This window comes from Peromyscus leucopus, chromosome 6 (genome assembly GCF_004664715.2).
Source record: "Peromyscus leucopus breed LL Stock chromosome 6, UCI_PerLeu_2.1, whole genome shotgun sequence".
Classification (NCBI taxonomy): domain Eukaryota; kingdom Metazoa; phylum Chordata; class Mammalia; order Rodentia; family Cricetidae; genus Peromyscus; species Peromyscus leucopus.
Window position 1 is genome coordinate 75,555,429 of NC_051068.1, and position 18,622 is coordinate 75,574,050.

The window sequence follows — 18,622 nt, forward strand, 5'->3', positions numbered from 1 at the left end:
GTAGCAGAGCTGAGCTTTGAATTTCCACAGTCTGGCTGGGGAGCTCAGGGTTTTTTTTGCTTCCATCACCCCTGTACTCGTTTGCAGATTGTGGGCAACACAGGTAGACTGACCCGGTGATTGCCAGGCTAACAAAGAGCAGACCCCTTTGGGAGGAGCAGGCAGGAGGGGAAAGTGCTCTGAGAGAGACAGTGACCAGGCGAGTGAGTGCCAGGACAGGGGCAAAGAAGAGAGAGCATGGGCGACCCCCGAAACCTCAGTCTCTCCCACTGAGCCTTGTTCCAAATTGAATGGCCAGGCTCCGGAGACCCCAGCTCCCCAGCTTTCTCCTTTAAATCACCCTTGAAGCTGAACATTATCCTAACAATTTACCAGCCCACAAATTTTTGTTAACCTACCTGCCACAAATATTATCCAGATGGCAAAGTAAATAAAACCCATCAGTAGTTACAACTAGCCTCCTTAAAAGGATAATGGGCTTGGTGCTCTCGGGGGACCCTCTTTGAGAAACTGCCTCCAACTACAAAGTAGCAGATAAAACAAGTGTGGGTCCGGGGCGCTGTGTGGCCCTGCAAGTGGGGGCCCCAGATCTTCTGCATGCCCTTGACTTGCAAGCTCCCCTTCCTGTTGAATGGGGGGGGCGTGCAAGACACCCCTCATCATAATAAAATAACGGGACCAGCTAATTTCCCGAGGCTTCCCTCTCAGCAGGGAAGGATATAATATTGCAAGCCAGCAGAAGTCAGGAGTGCTGCTGCCATAGTTCTGTTTTACATTACATTAAATGTTACTATTTCTGAAGGGAATATCTGCGGAGCACTGGCGTAACCCATGGCAACCAGCTAATAAATTGTAACTTACACTGGCTCAGCTTATTGTAGGGGTGGAGACACAGCACGTGGGAGGAGGACCTCCCCCCCCCCACACACACACCAAGAAAAGGCAAATGCTAGCAATAACAACAACAAAGGCCACAATTTTCTTCCTCTCCTACACACACACACACACACACACACACACACACAGAGGTTGTGAGCATTCTGTAGCACAAATTACTTCAGGTGAAGTGGGACAATTAGCAGACACGGTTTTAGAAATCTTGACCTCTGTGTTGTCCATGATGTGGAACGTCTCTCTTAAAACCCAGAAGGTATACTTTAAGTGTTTCTGACTTAGGGCTCAGGGTCCCCCCTCGGCATCATTTCAGTGCCTCTATTGAGGGTGACAGAGCTCAGCCACCAGCTGCGTGAGGTGCCGAGCGGCTTGACTCACCTTTTTCCTCTGTCTGCAAATAGCTCATACCTAATTGCCCCTGTATTTCAAATTCACAGCAGGCTCCCAGTCTCGCTCTTGGCTACACTGAGCCTACTCTTTGGCCTCAACCCCAATAGATTCCTCCCATCCATTAGCTCCTGTGCCCTGAACGTCTTTCACACATTCAGTCAGCCCCTCTGAAACCTGGACATTAGATCCGTGCTTCTGGGGAATTATTCATGGGACACCCTGTGGCCTCAGACAGGGCGATCATCTGTTTGGGCTGATTAACCGGGGACGCCCACTCCTTGTCCTGGTGAACCACACTGAACTTAATGAAATGGCTTTCCATCTCGGCACTCAGGCTGCCCGAGTGGTGTCACCGGGCACTTTCCTTCTGTCCTGCCATCTCTACTCTGTGTGTGGAAGAGGACTGCCAGGAAAGGACCTTGGATCCCACAGGGGCTCCCTGTATGCCCCTGTGAGACAGCATAGTGTGCAAACAACAGAGAGAGACTTGAAACCAACTTCCACCCTGACACATACAAGCTAAGTGTCAGATAGCAAAAATTCACTTTGCTTTGGGGGGCTTAATTCCATGTCTGCCATGTGAGAATGCCCACTGGGTAGGAGGCATCAGCTGCAGGTACCAGACTGCACTCCTCAGCGACTCTTCTTTGTGTGTGTGTGTGTGTGTGTGTGTGTGTGTGTGTGTGTGTGTGTGTGTGATTCCCTCCTTTATTTATTTATTTTTTTGAGACGGTCTTCCTACAGAGCCCTGGCTGTCCCAGAACTTGTCCTGCAGACCAGGCTGATCTCACTCACAGAGATTTGCCTGCCTCTGCTTCCTCAGTGCTGGGATGTAGCAGGAATCCTAATTGATCTTAATAATAAAAGCCTGGAGTCAGATATAGGGGTAGATGCCGAAAGATCAGAGAGAAAGGAACAAGCCACAGCCACCACCTCTTACCTTGACAGCTCCTCAGCAAGAAAAGGGGCCGAGCTCCTGTTTCCTCCTACCTTATTATATTCCTCTCTCCACCCAGCCATATCACTTCCTGTCTCCTCCTCTCTAGTTCTAGGATTAAAGGCGCGGGTGCCTCCGAAGTACTGGAATCAAAGGCATGAGATTCCAAGTGCTGGGATTAAAGGTGTGTGCCGTCACTGCCCGGCCTCTGTGGTTAACTAGTGGTTAGCGCCACACTCTGGTCTCCAGGCAAGCTTTATTTGTTAGAGCACAAACAAACTATCACCACACTGAGATTAAAGGCGTGTCCCACCAACATCTGGCTTTTGAGTCTCTTCTTGATTAGTTCTTCTCCCCCAGGATCTCCGCACCAGGACCTTTCTCCACTCAGGTGCCTGCTGAAGTTTGGGAAGAGACTTGTGCCTGTATCGGATCCCCAGGGCCCCAGCTGCCAACCCACAGGCTCATGGAGAGTCAGGATGGGATGGGGAGTGAGTAAATGAACGACTCAGACAAGGAAGGGAAAATTAGGGGGAGATCAAAAGCTGCCGTATGTGTGAAAATGCTCTATAAACTGTAAAATGGTATGAAAACATTAGGAAATGTTATGATTCTTAATTATTACCTTCACGCATCTTCACGCTGGGAGGAGCAGCCCCTTGGATGCTGGGCGAGCTCTCCTAACGTCACTCTGTTGGGGGTGTTGAAAGGGGCTTTCTCTGCAAAGGTGGCTGATGTTCTTTCTCCCTGGATGGGAGCAGACTTTAACACCCACAGTGAAAACTATTCATTACAAAGGCATAAAGGTATGGTTGTTCAAATCTTAGATCGTCTTTTAATAGAAAAAAACCCGGAGCCAGATATTGTGGCGAAGGCTGAAAAATCAGAGAAGCAGAGCAAGACTCAGCCAACCTCACCTCGCCAACTCCTCAGTCAGTCCTGTTTCCACGAAATCCTCAGACAGAAAGCCTCTGAGTCCTCAACGGAAAGGATCTCAGCAGAACTGCTTTAGTTCCTGTTTCCTCGTGCCTTATAGATCTTCCTCTGCCCAGCCATGTCACTTCCTGGGATTAAAGGCATGTGTGCTTCTCAGTACTGACATTAAAGGTGTGTGCCGCCACTGCCTGGCTCTGTTTCCAGTGAGGCCTTGAACTCACAGAGATCTAGACGGATCTCTGCCTCCCAAGTGTACCAACATTAAAGGTGTGTGCCACCATTGTCTGGCTCCTATGTCTAATCTAGTGGCTGGTTCTGTCCTCTGATCCTCATGGAAAGCTTTTTTAGGGTACACAGTGTATCTATCACCACAGGTATAGCCACAGAGGAGAAATCTGAGATCACTTGCCTTAGCCAAATAATTAAACTTTCCAAGTGTGGTGAGCATGCTACCCTAGGAGGCTGAGGCAGGAGGATTGAGAATTTAAGGCCAGCCTGGGCCATATAGCAAGGATCTTCTCAAGCAAATAAACACTGAAGAGCAAACCATCACACACACCCCAGGAGTGACTATCACAAGTGTGAGGGGAATGACCTCATTAGATCTCCAGACACAGGCAATGGGAGAGCTTTGCCTCTCCGTAACCTGGGCAGGTAGTTTGGTTTTGTTTTCAAGTTGGTTTACGGTTGTGTGTGTTTGTTTCAGTTGTTGTTTTTACTGCCTCATTGTATCTTTTGTCCTGGGTTTTGTGGTGCAGGGGATGGAGCCCGGGCCCCTGCCATGCTGAGCAAACACACCGTCTACCCCTGAGAACACCTCACTCGTGTCCTGTTCTTGCCTCAAACATTTAGTTTGCATGTGATGATGAGAGAATGGTGAACAAAATCCAAATTGTAGGACTTTCAAGACAGCGGCTGGACTCTTGAAATAAAGACAGTGTCATTAACACAGATAACTAAAGAGATCCTGGTGGCTCTCTTAAACTGAAAAAAAAAAGAAAAGAAAAGAAACCTAAAATATAACAGCCAAATTGTCATGAGTGATAAAAAATACTATACATTTTTAGATAGTTGGACTCTACATCAAAGAATACTACTACATTAACGTAAAATTTATTTTTTAGAAATTTTTGTTGTTTGGTTTTTTCTTCTTTTGTTTTTTTTGAGACATGGTTTCTCTGTGTAGCTCTCCCTGACTCTCCTAGAACTTGCTCTGTACACCAGGCTGACCTTAAACTCAGAGATTCACCTACCTTTGTCTCCAAGTGCTGGGGTTAAAGGCTACCACTGCCTACCTAACTTAGAAGTATTCTTATTCAGGCCTGGATAGATGGTTCAGTGGTTAAGAGTGCTCACTGCTCTTCCAGAGGACCCAAGTTCGGTTCCCAGCACTGAGCTGAGAGCTAAGAAATGAGTCCAGAAGATGACACAGAAGTAGGCACAGAATCCATGGCTGGGACAGGAGCTCAGTCACAGCTGCTTTCCACAGGGCTAAGGGCATCTTGCTGATGGCTGGAGGGTGGTAAGACAGTCTCACAAGCCCTGTAACTCCAGCTCCAGGGTATCCAGCCTCTGGGCCCCTGAACACACGTGCCATACATATATATGCACATCAATAAAAAAAAATTTAACCTTGGAGGCAGAGTCTCTCTAGGTAGCCTTGGCAGGCCTGGAACTCTGTATGTAGACCAGGCTGGCCTAGAATTCATGGAGGTCTACCTGCCTCTGTCTCTTGAGTGATGAAAACTACATCTTAAAAAAGAACTACCCTTATACTTAGTGGTTCCATAGTGATGTGTCATGATGTCTGTGGCTTTTTTGAAATACTTTAGCAAAAAAATGCATGTATATGTATGACTACTTATGCATGCACACGTATGTATATAGTCAGGTAATTCACACACCACAACCTACTCGGACACACACAGAGGAGAAGGACAGGAAACAGTGACTCCCAGAAAGGGAATACGTAGCCTTCGTCTAGTCTCCTTCATGCTTTCTGAAGCTTTGTACTTTTTCATTCATAAGCAGTTGGAGGGAGACTTAACAATAAATGAAAAAACTAAATTCACTCACTGAGCACTGTTCTAATCAGACACGTTTTTGCCCAGTCTGATTCACTTGAAAGTCTGTGGCACCCGATCCTGTCTGAGTCAATCAAACTTTTTTTTTAAATATAAAATTTTATTGGCATACACAGTGATAGATTTCATAAAGACGTCTTCATACATGTGTATGGATTCTCACTTTCATTACCACGTGACTCTCTTTAGGCTTTGGCGGCAGGTCAAGTGGGGACCCTGGGGCTTATTATCCAGTGAATTTCTGAGGCTGTATTCTTTCAAGAAGATTAACCAGGCTCCTGCCCTGTATTCCTAGGTGTCTTCCGTCCCTTCTCCCACTTCCTCCTCCTCTCCCCCTCCTTCTCTTCTCTTCTTCTTTCTTCTGTTCTGTCCTCTGTGTCTTTCCACCACTGATCTCCAGTGCTGAGTTTTTAAATGCCCTTGCTTCCTGCCTTCCAGCTCCACATATCCTAGAAAAGGCTTGCTTTGAGCAAAGAAGCTGGTCTGATAGGCAACCTATTCTCCACACACAGATCCCTGAAACACGAAAACAAAGGTCAAACCTAAATCCTTAGTTTATCCAGTCCTGGGTTATGAGGGAGGAGGGGCTCCGGGTTATGAAAGACTTGCTCTGGCCCTGACTGATAAAATGTGGAGCAGGCCGGGTCCAGAATGCTGGGCCATCTGGCGGTTTCCAGACAGCAGGTCCTTGCTGCTCCCAGCCTCCGGGGCCAAAAGTGGGCGGCCTATGCCACCAGCCATTGGCAAGGGGCCCTTCGTTCTGTGAGAGCCAGTCCTGGCCGAGCTTGTGTCTCAGTCATGCGGATCTGTGGACACCTCTGTGACATCTTGTGGATTTGATCCTCTGCTTTTCTCTAGTGTTCCTTGTTCCCCAAATCTGGCCTTCTTCATGGGCTGCAAAAGGCTTGGGGAAGATTCTACTATGCAAAACCTTTTGGGGTCCTAGCCACACCACTGGCTGATGCCTTTAAAATTCAGAACGGTCAGGAGCGGCTTACACAGTGGGCAGGCTCACAGACCCACGCGCCTAGACTATGGTGGGCTGAAGGTCATATAGTCTTTCATAACACTGATGCAGTCATAACATTTTTATTAATTTTACACACAAAGCCCTGCTCACTTCCTAGCGCGCGCGCGCACACACACACACACACACACACACACTTCAAAACTAAGTGTGTAACATGGGGATAGACTTTTGGTTCTGTTCCCCTGATTCTCCCTCCCAGACTTGGGGTTCCTAGAACCTTAGCAGCAACAAATATGTATATGGATCTGAGCATGATGACAAACATCTTTCATCCCAGCTCTCTGGAGGCAAAAGCATTCAGAATTCTGTGAGTTCGAGGCTGGCTAGTTCTAAGACAGCTGGAGCTACAAAGTGAGACCTTGTCTCAAAACAAAACAAAAACAACAAAACAGCTGGACAGTGGTGGCGCACACCTTTAATCCCAGCACTTGGGAGACAGAGGCAGGCAGATCTCTGTGAGTTCGAGACCAGCCTGGTCTACAAAGCAAGTTCCAGGACAGCCAGGACTGTTACACAGAGAAACCCTGTCTCGAAAAAAAAAACAAAAACAAACAAACTCAAAACAACAACAACAACAAAACACCACAAAAAGACACAAAACAAAAACAAAAAAAAACCTACACACAATAACATCACAAAAATATGGAGGACAGGTTCCTCGGACCCTTTGCCCTGACTGTCTTGTATTTGAGTCTTAGTCTCCCTGTCACCACCGCCCGCTGGGCTGGTGTGGTGTGGTGTGGTGTGGTGGGTTCTTCCCGGAGATGCATTTAAAGGACAATTAAAGGGCGGCTCTTTCTCCTGAAGTTATGTCCTTTAATATTTTGTTTCTCTTTTTGGCGCTGCAGAGATACAAGCGACAGGAGAAGGCTGTTTTGGTGTAACCTCCTACAGGAGGTCCCGACAGACCAGGCTAAAAATAAAACCGAGCCATTTAAAATGAAGCTCCATGTCACCAACGTGAGACTAAGCTGTTTATCTGACCTTGTCAGGAATCGGGAGTCAGAGCCGATAGCCAAACTCCCAACCCGGCCAGGTTCAGTCAGCAGGATAATGAAGGCTACTCTGCCCTAATCCTTGTGTGCCCCCCGACACACACACAAGTACCTGAAGTTAGAGTCCATTATTTTTCTATTGTTTTGTGTCTCTCTCCCTTGCCCGACAAGGCCAGGGCTTTGGAACAGCCAATCTGCTTTCTCTTTGTTCCTGCTTCCTCCTGCCTCTTCTGTCTAGGAAGCGGAACCCATCCGCTCATCCCCTGGACCGCTCACTCTATTCTGTGCAACCACAGTGCCCGAGTCTAGAACCACAAGGCCGGGGAAGGCTTTGGACTAGTTGCAATTCTGTCTTTTGATGATGTTAAAATGCCCTTTCTTCTCTAAAATATGACCCTAGCAGATGGCCATTTGAGCAAACAGTCCATTAAATGGCAAAACTGATAACCCTGAGTTGGCCCTGATCACCCCTACCCGCAGCTCCACGGACAGTGGCCTGGTGTGTGCAGTCCTGCTTTGAGAAACACTGGCTTCCACAGACCCCTGTCTTCTGACTCATCTTCTCCCAAGCTTCATGGCGCTCTCTAAGCGTCTCTAAGACACTCTTCCGGCCCAGGATTTCTTCTTCCAAAGCACAGCACTCCCTTCCTGGGGCTTCTGTGGGTATTGTTGGGAACAGATCCCCAGGACCTGACCCATGTGAGCAAATGCTGTGCTGCTGAACCACGCCTTCAGCTCCGTTTTCAGAAAGCCTTTGTTTTGAGACAGAGTCTCACTAAGTTACCCAGGCTAGCTTTGAACTCGGTTTAGCCCAGGCAGCTCTTGAACTTACATTCCTCCTTCAGTGGGGATCATTGGCCTGCACCACCAGACAGGGCTTGTCCCATGATCTTCTGCAAGTTGGGACTGTGTCTCGCTTCCTCCTGCCTACTCTGCTTGGCACAGTGTCTGGCACACGGTCACTGCTCAATCAGTCTCCAACTGAATAAAGAAATATATTAATTCCCAGAAAAATCAAGGTAATGGATAGAATGGAATCTTCAGCTTTTAGTGTTTTTTTTTTCCACTACATTTTTATTAAATCGTTGGCACCTGTTACTACTTCTCCACTGGCCAGATGACAAGGAGAATTAGCAAGTAGCAAATGAATATTAATGGAACCAGACATAACCCACCGTGCTCAGTTTGACAGATTGTTTCTCTCTCTCTCTCTCTCTCTCTCTCTCTCTCTCTCTCTCTCTCTCTCTCTCTCTCTTAGACGGACAGGTGTTTGGGCTTATGGTTATAGTTTTATATTGTCTGCTAGTGTCTGTAAATTTAATTAAATTTAACATTTTTAATCAATTTAAGCATGAAGGCACTAGATGTATCATTTTGTGCTAATTCATAGGCTGCAGTTTGACTCGAATCTATCAGTAGTATTTCACAGTGCTCTGCAAGGACAGCGTGACTGATTGGACAGGCTTGTGGCATGAAAACTTGAGCAACATGAGCTGGGAGGCAGATCTTGGTTGGAATGGGTAACCGTAGGGTTACGTGGAGCTGGTAAGATACAGAGACAAGGACTGGAGGGGTTTGTCTGAGTGGAGGGTGAGTTCTCCGGCCCTGTGGCTTCCTCCCATTGCTTGGGTCTAAAACGCGATTCTGTTTATTCTTATTGAGGTTTTAGGTGTATCTGTCTTCCACATCTGTATGTTCTGAGGGTGTAGTCTGAAATAATTAGTTATTATTGGATAAGAAAGAAGTACCTCCCATCCCCTGAGTTTCTCATGCTCAGCTCAGGTTATATTTCTTCTCTACTTAAAAAAAAAAAAAAAAAAAAGAGCCAGGCATGGTGGCGCACATCTTTAAGCCCAGCACTCCAGGAGGCAGAACCAGGTGGATCTCTGTGAGTTTGAGGCCAGCCTGGTCTATAAAGTGAGTTCTAGGACAACCAGGACTGTTACACAGAGAAACTCTGTCTCAAAAAACCAAAACAAACAAACAAACAAATAAATAAATAACTCAATGGATTAGAGGCAGGAGGTCAAGACTAGCCTGGTCTACATAGTGAATTCCAGTCCAGCCAAAACTACATAGTGAGATCTTGGCTCAAAAAAACAAAAACAAAACAACAAAAATTTCTCATGGCCACTGTTTCTAACCTAAAGCAAGCTTTGGTTTCTCAGTGTAATTTAAGGACTCTCCAATCCTGAGCCACGGCAGCTGTGTACCATTATCTCCCTAGCTCCTTTGTACCTAGGTTGCCAGTCTGCCAAACAGAGCTGACCACTTGATTATCCAGAGCACCCAGAAATTAGCCTTATATTTGTTATTGCCTCCTCCTGGTTTCTAGGGATCACCCACCCGCTCCTTTGATGAACGCTAACCCACAGCTTTGCCATCTCATATCTCGTTCAAGGTACCTAACATTTTCTGTTTTCTAGAATGACAATGTCTGCCCCAACTCGTTCCTAAAGACTTTGTAATAAAGTAGTCATGGAAGGGGAGGTTTGCTCTTCTGTGTCTAGACTGTGTCTGGCATGTTGCTCTTATTTTGTCTACACCAAATTCAATTTGTGTCCTCAATGATGCTAAGATGAATTCTGCCTTTGTTTTGCTGATGTTCTGTATCACAATTCTTCCGATTGCAAATCACACATGAGTCAATACAAAAGGTCATGGTCAGTGAGAAAAAGATGCAACTGTATCTCACATGCTGAGAGATCTGGAGGAAGGGAAGCTCCAGGGTTGCGCCTGATGTTCAGTGACGTCACTGAGGACTGCTAGGCCATTGGCCAGCCTTGGTCACTGCAGTTGCTTCAAGTCCTGTTTCTGTTTGTACGCAGCAGCGAGAAGCAAAGAAACCAGTACTTCTAGGACTGTCTTTTTGTCGTTACCAAGAGACAACCAGAAGACGTGTATGTTATTGGTCAGAATTACAATGCATTCATACCTGGAAGAGTTGCTGGCATAGGAACTAGAATTCCTTTGCTTGACTCACATTAGTCAAGATGAAGAGCTTTGGTCAGGAAATAAAATCAGATTAGCCTGAGCACAGGACTATTACACATCTGAACACGTTTAGGCCTGTGCTGGTTTGAATGGAAATAGCCCATACGCCTGCTCCCCAGTTGGTGGAACTGTTTGAGAAGGCTTGGGAAGTGTGGCTTTGCTAGAGAAGGTGTGGCCTTATGGAGTGGGTGTGTCACTGGGGGTAGCTTTGAGGTTTCAAAAAGCCCATGTTGTTCCCAGTTAGCTCGGTCTGCCTCGCACTTGTGGGTCAGAGGTAAGAGTTTAGCTACTGCTCTAGCACCATGTCTGCTGCCATGCTCCCTGTTACGATGATCATGGACTCTCACCCTCTGGAACCGGGCGCCACATTAAATGCTGACTTTTGTTAAGTTTCCTTGGTCCTTGTGTTTTCTCCCAACAATTGAAAAGTAACTAAAGACAGTATTGATTCAATTTAGTCAGTTACCAGCATTCTGCTTTCTCTGGCTCCCCAAATTATGTTGCTATTGTGTTTCTCCTGTTCTCTTTCTGTGGTTTTGTCTTTTGTGTTTATTGAGTTTAATGTCATTTTGTAGCGTTTCAGGGGAGAGTAAAAGCTGGTGCATGGGGGAAGTTGCTAGCCCTCAATGGGAACCTTTGCCCTCTACGGGGAGGGATGTAATAGCAACGAATACTACCTATTTCTAAATAAGAAGTTCCTCCTTCCATTCCCCTCAATCCTTTAAAATATCGTCATCCATCCTCAGCTCTGCCGAGAGATCCCACATTCTTGTCCCTACAGCTACCTAGGAATTTAACTACATTAGTGACTGTGCCCCTTTCCTCCAGCATTCTATGCGATACTCCCTGGCTTCCAGCTCAGGCCAGTGTTTGCACTGGTGCACCAGGGCCCCCAGTCCAATCATCTGCTCAAGGACATCATCCTTTGATCTCCTTCCTGCTGCTTGTGTCACTGATATTCTCCTCCCTATTAGATCCTTCTGTTACCAAAGTTTTTAGGGTAAAAGCCTACAGCAGCTCTGACAACTTATGCTTGGCCACCTGTCCCGTTATGCCAATTAGAAGAGTAACATTGAGAAGCAGGAAGATTTATTCAATGTGGTCATGTTGGGAAAAAGATCAAATAAAGGAGTCCAGTTCTCCCCTTCCTGAGAAGTCTGTCCTTGGGGTGTGTTGCCATGAGATTTAGGCTGCAACAGAGGAAGAGTTGGGAAAGGGGCAAGAAGTCTCATAATTAAGTAAAGGTGTGGTCCTGTCCATCGTTGTCTCAGTTCTGGTTTAGCAAAGTGATCCAGAGAAGTTCTTATCTTGGCCGTCATTTGAGGGATTCCTACAATATGGTCACTCCTGCTCCAGGATACGGCCTTCCCTAAGTGCATAACTGACCTCAACCAGGAATGGTCCATCCTGCCAAGTTCTGTTCCTCCCGGAACTGAAGATAATTTCAAGTTTAAGAAGATGATTGATTTCTTCAAGTCCTCACAGCCTTGAAAGTGGTAGGACAGGCTTAGAAACACATTCCTTGAGTGACTAATACACTGACCTATGGAAGTAAGTCGGTGAGCCAAAGTAAAGGAGACAGACACCAAACAGAGATGCAGGCTTCCTCTGTGTTTCGTTAGTTAAGCTGTGGACCTGAGTGAGGGACTCAGTGTTGTTGGTTGTTTGGTTGGCTTGGCTTAGCAAAAGCAGCTTCCAAACGCCTGCTTGAGTTTATCTCTCCATAAACAACGTGCTCACAGCCTTAAACAACCAAGTTGGATGGTGGTGGCACACGCCTTTAATCCCAACACTCAGGAGGTAGAGGTAGGTGGATCTCTGTGAGTTCAAGACCAGCCTGGTCTACAGAGTGAGTTCCAGAACAACTAAGACTATCCAGAGAAATCTCGAAATCTTGTCTCAAACAACAACAACAACAATCCCTCTCCACCCTCACTACTCTCTTATCCCCATGTCCTTCCATTGCATGAACCATTTCTCTTTTTCATTTGTAAGATGGACTTCTAGAATTTCTCAAAGGGGTTATCAGTCATCTAATTCTAACTCCTTCCCTCCATTCTTTCTGGAACTTCTCAGCCGGCTTCCACACTTACAGCTTCACTGAAACTTTCAAAGTACCCAAGCATTCATGGGCCAAGTCCAGTGATCACTTCCTGGTCCCCACTATTTCAGCTCCTCTTTTCATTGCTCTGACAAAATATTTGTCACAGCAGCTTGAGGGTTTGTCTGGGCTCAAGGTTTGAAGCTATACAGTTTATGACGGTCGGGAAGGCATGATGACAGAGTCTTGGAAGCTCACACTGTGTCTGCATCCAAGCAGACAGAGATGGATGCTGGTGGCTGGCTGGCTATCTCCCTTGTATTAAGTCTGGGAACCCAGTCTATGTGGGGAGGACCACCCACAGTCAGGGTGACTCTTCCCTCCTCAGTAAAGTCCTTCTGGAAACACCTCAGAAATGAGTTTCCACAGTGATCCTAAGTCTAATGGTGAAGATTAGTCATCACACCATCTTATGTAATTACTCACAGGTTGTCGATGCGTTTGTTTCTCCTTTCTTCCAGAAACGCATTTGTCCTTAGCTCTCATGCATGCCTGGTGTTTTACCTATTCGCCGGTCCTTTTTATCACATGTGCAGATTTCCTCTTCCTTTCCAGGCACTACTGTGCCCCAGGTCTCTGCCTTGGGTTTCTTTAAATATATTCTCTTCCTTCCTTGGTGTTTTCAGCACCCTTGTGATTAAACTATTTGTCCATATGCTCATGGCTCCCAATATGTCTTTACAGCCTGGGTATCTTTCCTGGATTCTAAACTCAGCCACCCAACTGCCTACATGGCACCTTAATTTAAATGTCCACCAAACACCTCAAATGCCACATCATTGCACCAGTTACTTATGACTACAAAACAATGTGAGTCTTCATGGCAAATTGGGCTTGGCTTGGCTACATGGTTCTGATTTCCATTGGTCTCAGCTGGATAACTGAAGTCCTCTGAAGAAGTACTGGGACTGGATGGTTTATGAGGTCCATCGGCTGGGCCTCCTGGGTAGGGTTTCCCTTCATATGGTGTTCCAGCAGAATGGCTAGGGGGTCTCACATGAGGAAGGCAGTGTTCTGATCCCAAAATGTGCAAATCCCAAAGAGTGATGGGGGCGCTGTTAAGGTGGCAATCTCTCACAAAGTCTAAGAGAGAATTCATGACATCTGCCATCTTTTATTCTACCATGAAGCCCAAATCTGTTTCAACTGGTATGAGGGTACCTCAGTTCTTGTATTTTCACTGAGAGGACTTCACTGGGACCCACAGAATCTGAGCAAGCAGAATGTATTAGAATAAAATCATACTCTAAAGACAGGAATAGACAGGAGAGGGGTCAGCCCACAGGGCCTCAGGCTTCAGGGGGCTTTGTTCTTTGTGATGACATTAATTTTCTTTCTTTCTTTTTCTTTGTTTGTTTGTTTTTGAAGACAAGGTTTCTCTGATTGGCTCTGGCTATCCTGGAACCTGCTCTGTAGACCAGGCTGACCTGGAGCTTGGAGATCTATCTGCCTCTGCCAAGTGCTGGGATTAAAGGTATGCCAATGTACCACCACCACCACGGCTGACCATTTGTTTTGGTTTGGTTTGGTTTGGTTTTCCGAGACAGGGTTTCTCTGTGTAGTTTTGGTGCCAGTCCTGGATCTCGATCTGTAGACCAGGCTGGCCTCGAACTCACAGAGATCCACCTGGCTCTGTCTCCCAAGTGTTGGGATTAAAGGCGTGCGCCACCACCGCCCAGCCGACCATTTGTTTTTTTTAAGACCAGGTCTCACTAGCTAGCCCTGGTTGGCCTACAACTTGCTATATAGACAAGAGTGGCTTTAAACTCAGATACACCTGTCTCTGCTTCCCAAGCACTGGGATTGAAGGGGTGTGTCATCAAGCCTGATGAGGCTACATGTTTAAAACTTTTTCTGTGTCGTTTAGTCTTATCAGCTACCCTTGTCCCTTTTCATGAGTGGCTTTAAAATGGACTATTTGAAGTTTATCTCCCCCAGTGCTTTTCCCACGTGCAACCAGCTTCTGTCAAGACTGCTCATGATTTTGTGCCAGATCATCAGATTTTTGTTTTTATTTATTTATTTTTTTTTTGAGACAGCATTTTTCTATGTAGCCCTGGCTGTCCTGGAACATACTATGTAGAGTAGGCTGGCCTCAAACTCACAGAGATCTGCTTGCCTCTGTCTCCTGAGTGCTGAGATTAAAGGCATGTGCTATTGTGCCTGGTTTACAAATAAATATTCTCTCTCTCTCTCTCTCTTCTTCTCTCTCTTCTCTCTCTGTTTTATACATTTATTTTTATTTCATGTGCATTGGTGTTTTGCCTGCAGGTATGTCTGTGTGAGGGTGTCAGATCTCCAGGAACTGGAGTTACAGACAGTTGTGAGCTGTCATGTGGGTGCTGGGAATCGAACCTCTGGGAGAGCAGCCAGTGCTCTTACCCACTGAGCCATCTCTCCAGCTCCACAAATAATAAAAATAAAAATCTGAATCCAGTCTCTTGTCACCACGAACTGCCTGGTCCATGCCACACCATCTGTCACCCGGATTATTCGTTCATCTTAAACCGCTTTCCCTGTTTCCTTCACCTGCACAGTCCCTTGTCCACACAGCAGCCTGAGCAACCCTGTTAAAACATTAACCAGGTCCTGGCACTCCTCCTGCTCCCTCCAAAGTCTCTAATGGCAGGCAAGGTCCTTCGCACTGGCGCTCTCTGCTCCCTCCCACCCCACATGCATGCCTCCTTCTGAGCTCATTTCCTCCTCTCTCACAGGTCACCTGTCAGGTCCCACACACCCCTCCTGTCTCAAGATGCTCCTCCTTCAATGCGGACTTCCTTGGCTCCCTCACCTTCTCCGGTCCATTTGCAGAGGTCACATCTACAGGAAGTCTCTCTGGCTGTCCTTTGGCGCAGCTGACCCCTTCTCTCTGCAATTCTCTTTTGGGCTTATGCTTTTTATTTTTTTTGGGGGGGTAATTTTTGTTTGGGGTTTTGGGTGGGTGTCTTTGTTAGGGGGGTTTCTACTGCTGTGAAGAGACACCATGACCACAGCAACTTTTATAAAGGAAAACATTCAACTGGGGCTGGCTCACAGATTCAGAGGCTTAAGCATAGCGAATGCAGGCAGACATGGTGCTGGAGAAGGAGCTGAGAGTTCTACATCTTGATCAGCAGGAAATAGGGAGTGAACTGTCACACTGGGCATGGCTTGAGCATATATGAGACCTCAAAGTCTGCCCCCACAGTGACACACTTCCTCTAACAAGGCCACACAGTCTCATAGTGCCATTCCCTGTGGGCCGAGCATTTAAACTCGTAAGTATGGAGGGGCCATACCTATTCAAACCACCACAGTGGTATTTGCGGTTTAGGGTTTTTGTTGTTTGGGTTTTTTTTTGTAGCAAGAGTCTTATTACCTCATATCTATACTCTCTTTTTTCTTTTTCTTTTTTTTTTTTAAACAAAAACTCTGAATCTAATCTCCTTGTTCAGCTTTTTTCCTGACCATTAACAATTAACAACTTGTAACCAACCATCATAAACAATGACAAGATTCATAACTCACAAAACAACCAAAAACCTCCCATCCCACCTCTTGGGGATGTGGGCGTCGTTTTCTTAAAAATACTTCCTGCTTTCTGGGAGTGAAGACATCTTTAGGGGAACCTGAAAAGAAAATTTTGGGGTTAATTGTCAAGTCCTGTATCATTTGTCCAGTCGCTGCATAATGAGAAAGTTCAGGGCTTGTCATAAGTCCTTGTTCAAGTAGTCTGTCAGGCTCGATCATCTCAGCTAGCCATCTCAAAATTGTCCTGAGCAGTTTGTAGTCCAAAGCTGATCTTTCCTTGGTGTTAATCAGCTTAATGGCTTTACCATAGTCCATGTGGAATCAACAATTTCCCCCCACCATTTGTCTTGCCAAACTTTTCCAAACTGACCTGGTTCTCAGCTTACTTTTTTTTTCAGTGCAGGACTTCAGCCCGGGAATCGGTGTCACCCTTATTCAGGGTGGGTCTTCCTACCTCACTTCTCAGGAACCTACCTCCTCAGAGACACCTCTGGGCGTCTCCTAGGTGGCTCCAAGTCAAGCTGACAGCAAGGACAAGCCACGCCACTAACCCTCTGAGGAAAGGTCCCGATAAAGCAGATGCTCTGGTCTCCACTCTGCAGATGACAACAGACTGACTAAGATCATTCTCCCAGGGCTTGGAGAGCTGACTCTGTGGTTAAGTGTTTGCTGATCCTGGAGAGGACAGAAGTTCTGTCCCTAGTATCCCCTTGGATGACTCACAACCTCTTCCGGCTTCTTCAGTCCTACACGCAGATATGTTCACATACATAAAACTAAAACAAACCTTTTGAAGAGGGGAGGGGCTGGAGAAATGACTCATCAGTTAAGAACTTTTTTTTTTTTTAAACAGAACCCAGGTTTGGTTCCCAGTATCCACCTGTTAGTTCATACATCTTTAAAAAAAAAATATTTTGAGGCCTGATGGTGGCGGCACACATCTTTAAACCCAGCACTCCGGAGGCAGCGGCAGGAGGATCTCTGTGAGTTTGAGGCCAGCCTGGTCTACAGAGTGAGTTCCAGGCCAGCCAGAGCTACACACAGAGAAACCCCATTGAGAGAGAGAGAGAGAGAGAGAGAGAGAGAGAGAGAGAGAGAGAGAGAAGAAAAAAGTCCTGAGGTCACATAACCAGTTTAAGAACCCAAAAAATGATGCTTCAGAGACTGACACTTTGGCTGAAAGAGAATTTGCCTCAGAATCAAGATTATTCTGATCTGTTCTTCCCCGGTTTTACTAAATGCAGGGAGGCGCTTTCTCGGGAATTCCTTTATATGATTGAGAAAGGCTTTTTCCAGAAAAAAAAAGTTAAAATAAAAGGGGGGAAGGGTAATTAATTGTCTTCAGTCTGCTCCTGAGGAGTCTCACTGAATAACTAGGAAAGCTTAAGCCGCCCTAGGAGAAAGAAGTGTGTAAGCCCTAAAACTCCAGCCTAGACCATAACTGTCAGTTCTTCCCCAAGAAGAGGTTACCCCAGAGACGACTTCATCTGCATAATGAGATGACCTTTCTCGAATCCAGCTTTCGAGATCCGGAAGTTCCTTAAGCCTTCACCATCTGGCCCTTGGGGATCCTCGGAGCTTACATGCACTGTGATTTCTTCCCTGGTCCTGTTCATGTTAATGAATTTATACTCCTTTTCTTTCTATTAAACTGTCTATTGTTGATTCATTTCAGTTGAACCTTAGAGGAGCAGGAGAAATCTTTTTTTACCCCTCCACCAGTGAAAGAGAACGTCTTAGTTCTTTTGGTTTCCTTCCCGTTTCTGTAATAACATGTTCTGACAAAAGCCGCTTAAAGAAGACACGGTCTATTGTGGGTCACAGTTCAAGGTATTGCGGTGCAAAAGTCAAGGCTCCAGGAGCTTGGAACAGCTGGTCACACTGTAGCCACAGTCAAGTAACAGATGGCAACCAATACATGCTTGTGCTCAGCTCCCTTTTTCCATTTTGTACAGTTCAGGATCCCCTTCCGCGGTTATGACGGGTTTTGCACACCAATTAACATAATCAGGATAATCCCAGTCAGGCGTGGTGGAGGTGGCAAATGTCTTTAATTCCAGCACTCACGAGGAAGGCAGAAGCTCCTGGGTCTCTGTGAGTTCAAAGCCAGCTTGGTCTACATTTCAAATTCCAGGCTAGCCAGGGCTATGTAGTGAGTGAGAGCCTGTCTAAGAAAGAGAGAGGGAGGGAGGGAGGGAGGGAGGGAGGAAAGAAGGAAGGTTCCCCACAGGCATGTCTAGAGGCTTCCCCTCCAGTTTAAGAACCTGTCAAGTTGACAAGCAATACTAAAGTGGCAGGAAGTGTGGAAGTGGAATTTGAGTTAACTGATGGGTTTAATGTCACCGTCTCCATCGGTCCCCTCGCATCCTTGTGTAAGGACTGCCAGCTCCCAGGCCTCTGACATGAGTGTATTTGTCCAGTGGGACAGCCGACTACCTCCATCGGATTCTGTTCTTGTAAATCAGTAGCCGTGAGAGGAAAGGAGCGAGAAAAAGGGAAAGGAGGAGGGGTAAAACATGCATTAAGAAAGAAGGAATCGGAAGAGAAAAAGACGGAGGAGCTGGTGGAAAGGATGATGTCTAGGACCACACAGGTCCCAGTGTCCAGCTGAGAAAAAGCCACCCAGCAAACACCCCCAGGGAAGGAGCCCTGGTCCCTGCGCCCCTCCTCCGCCTCCGCCCACGGTGCTCCACACAAGTCTTGGTGTTGTGTCCATTCTCCCTTCTCCTGGTGGCCAAGGCCAGACTCCCA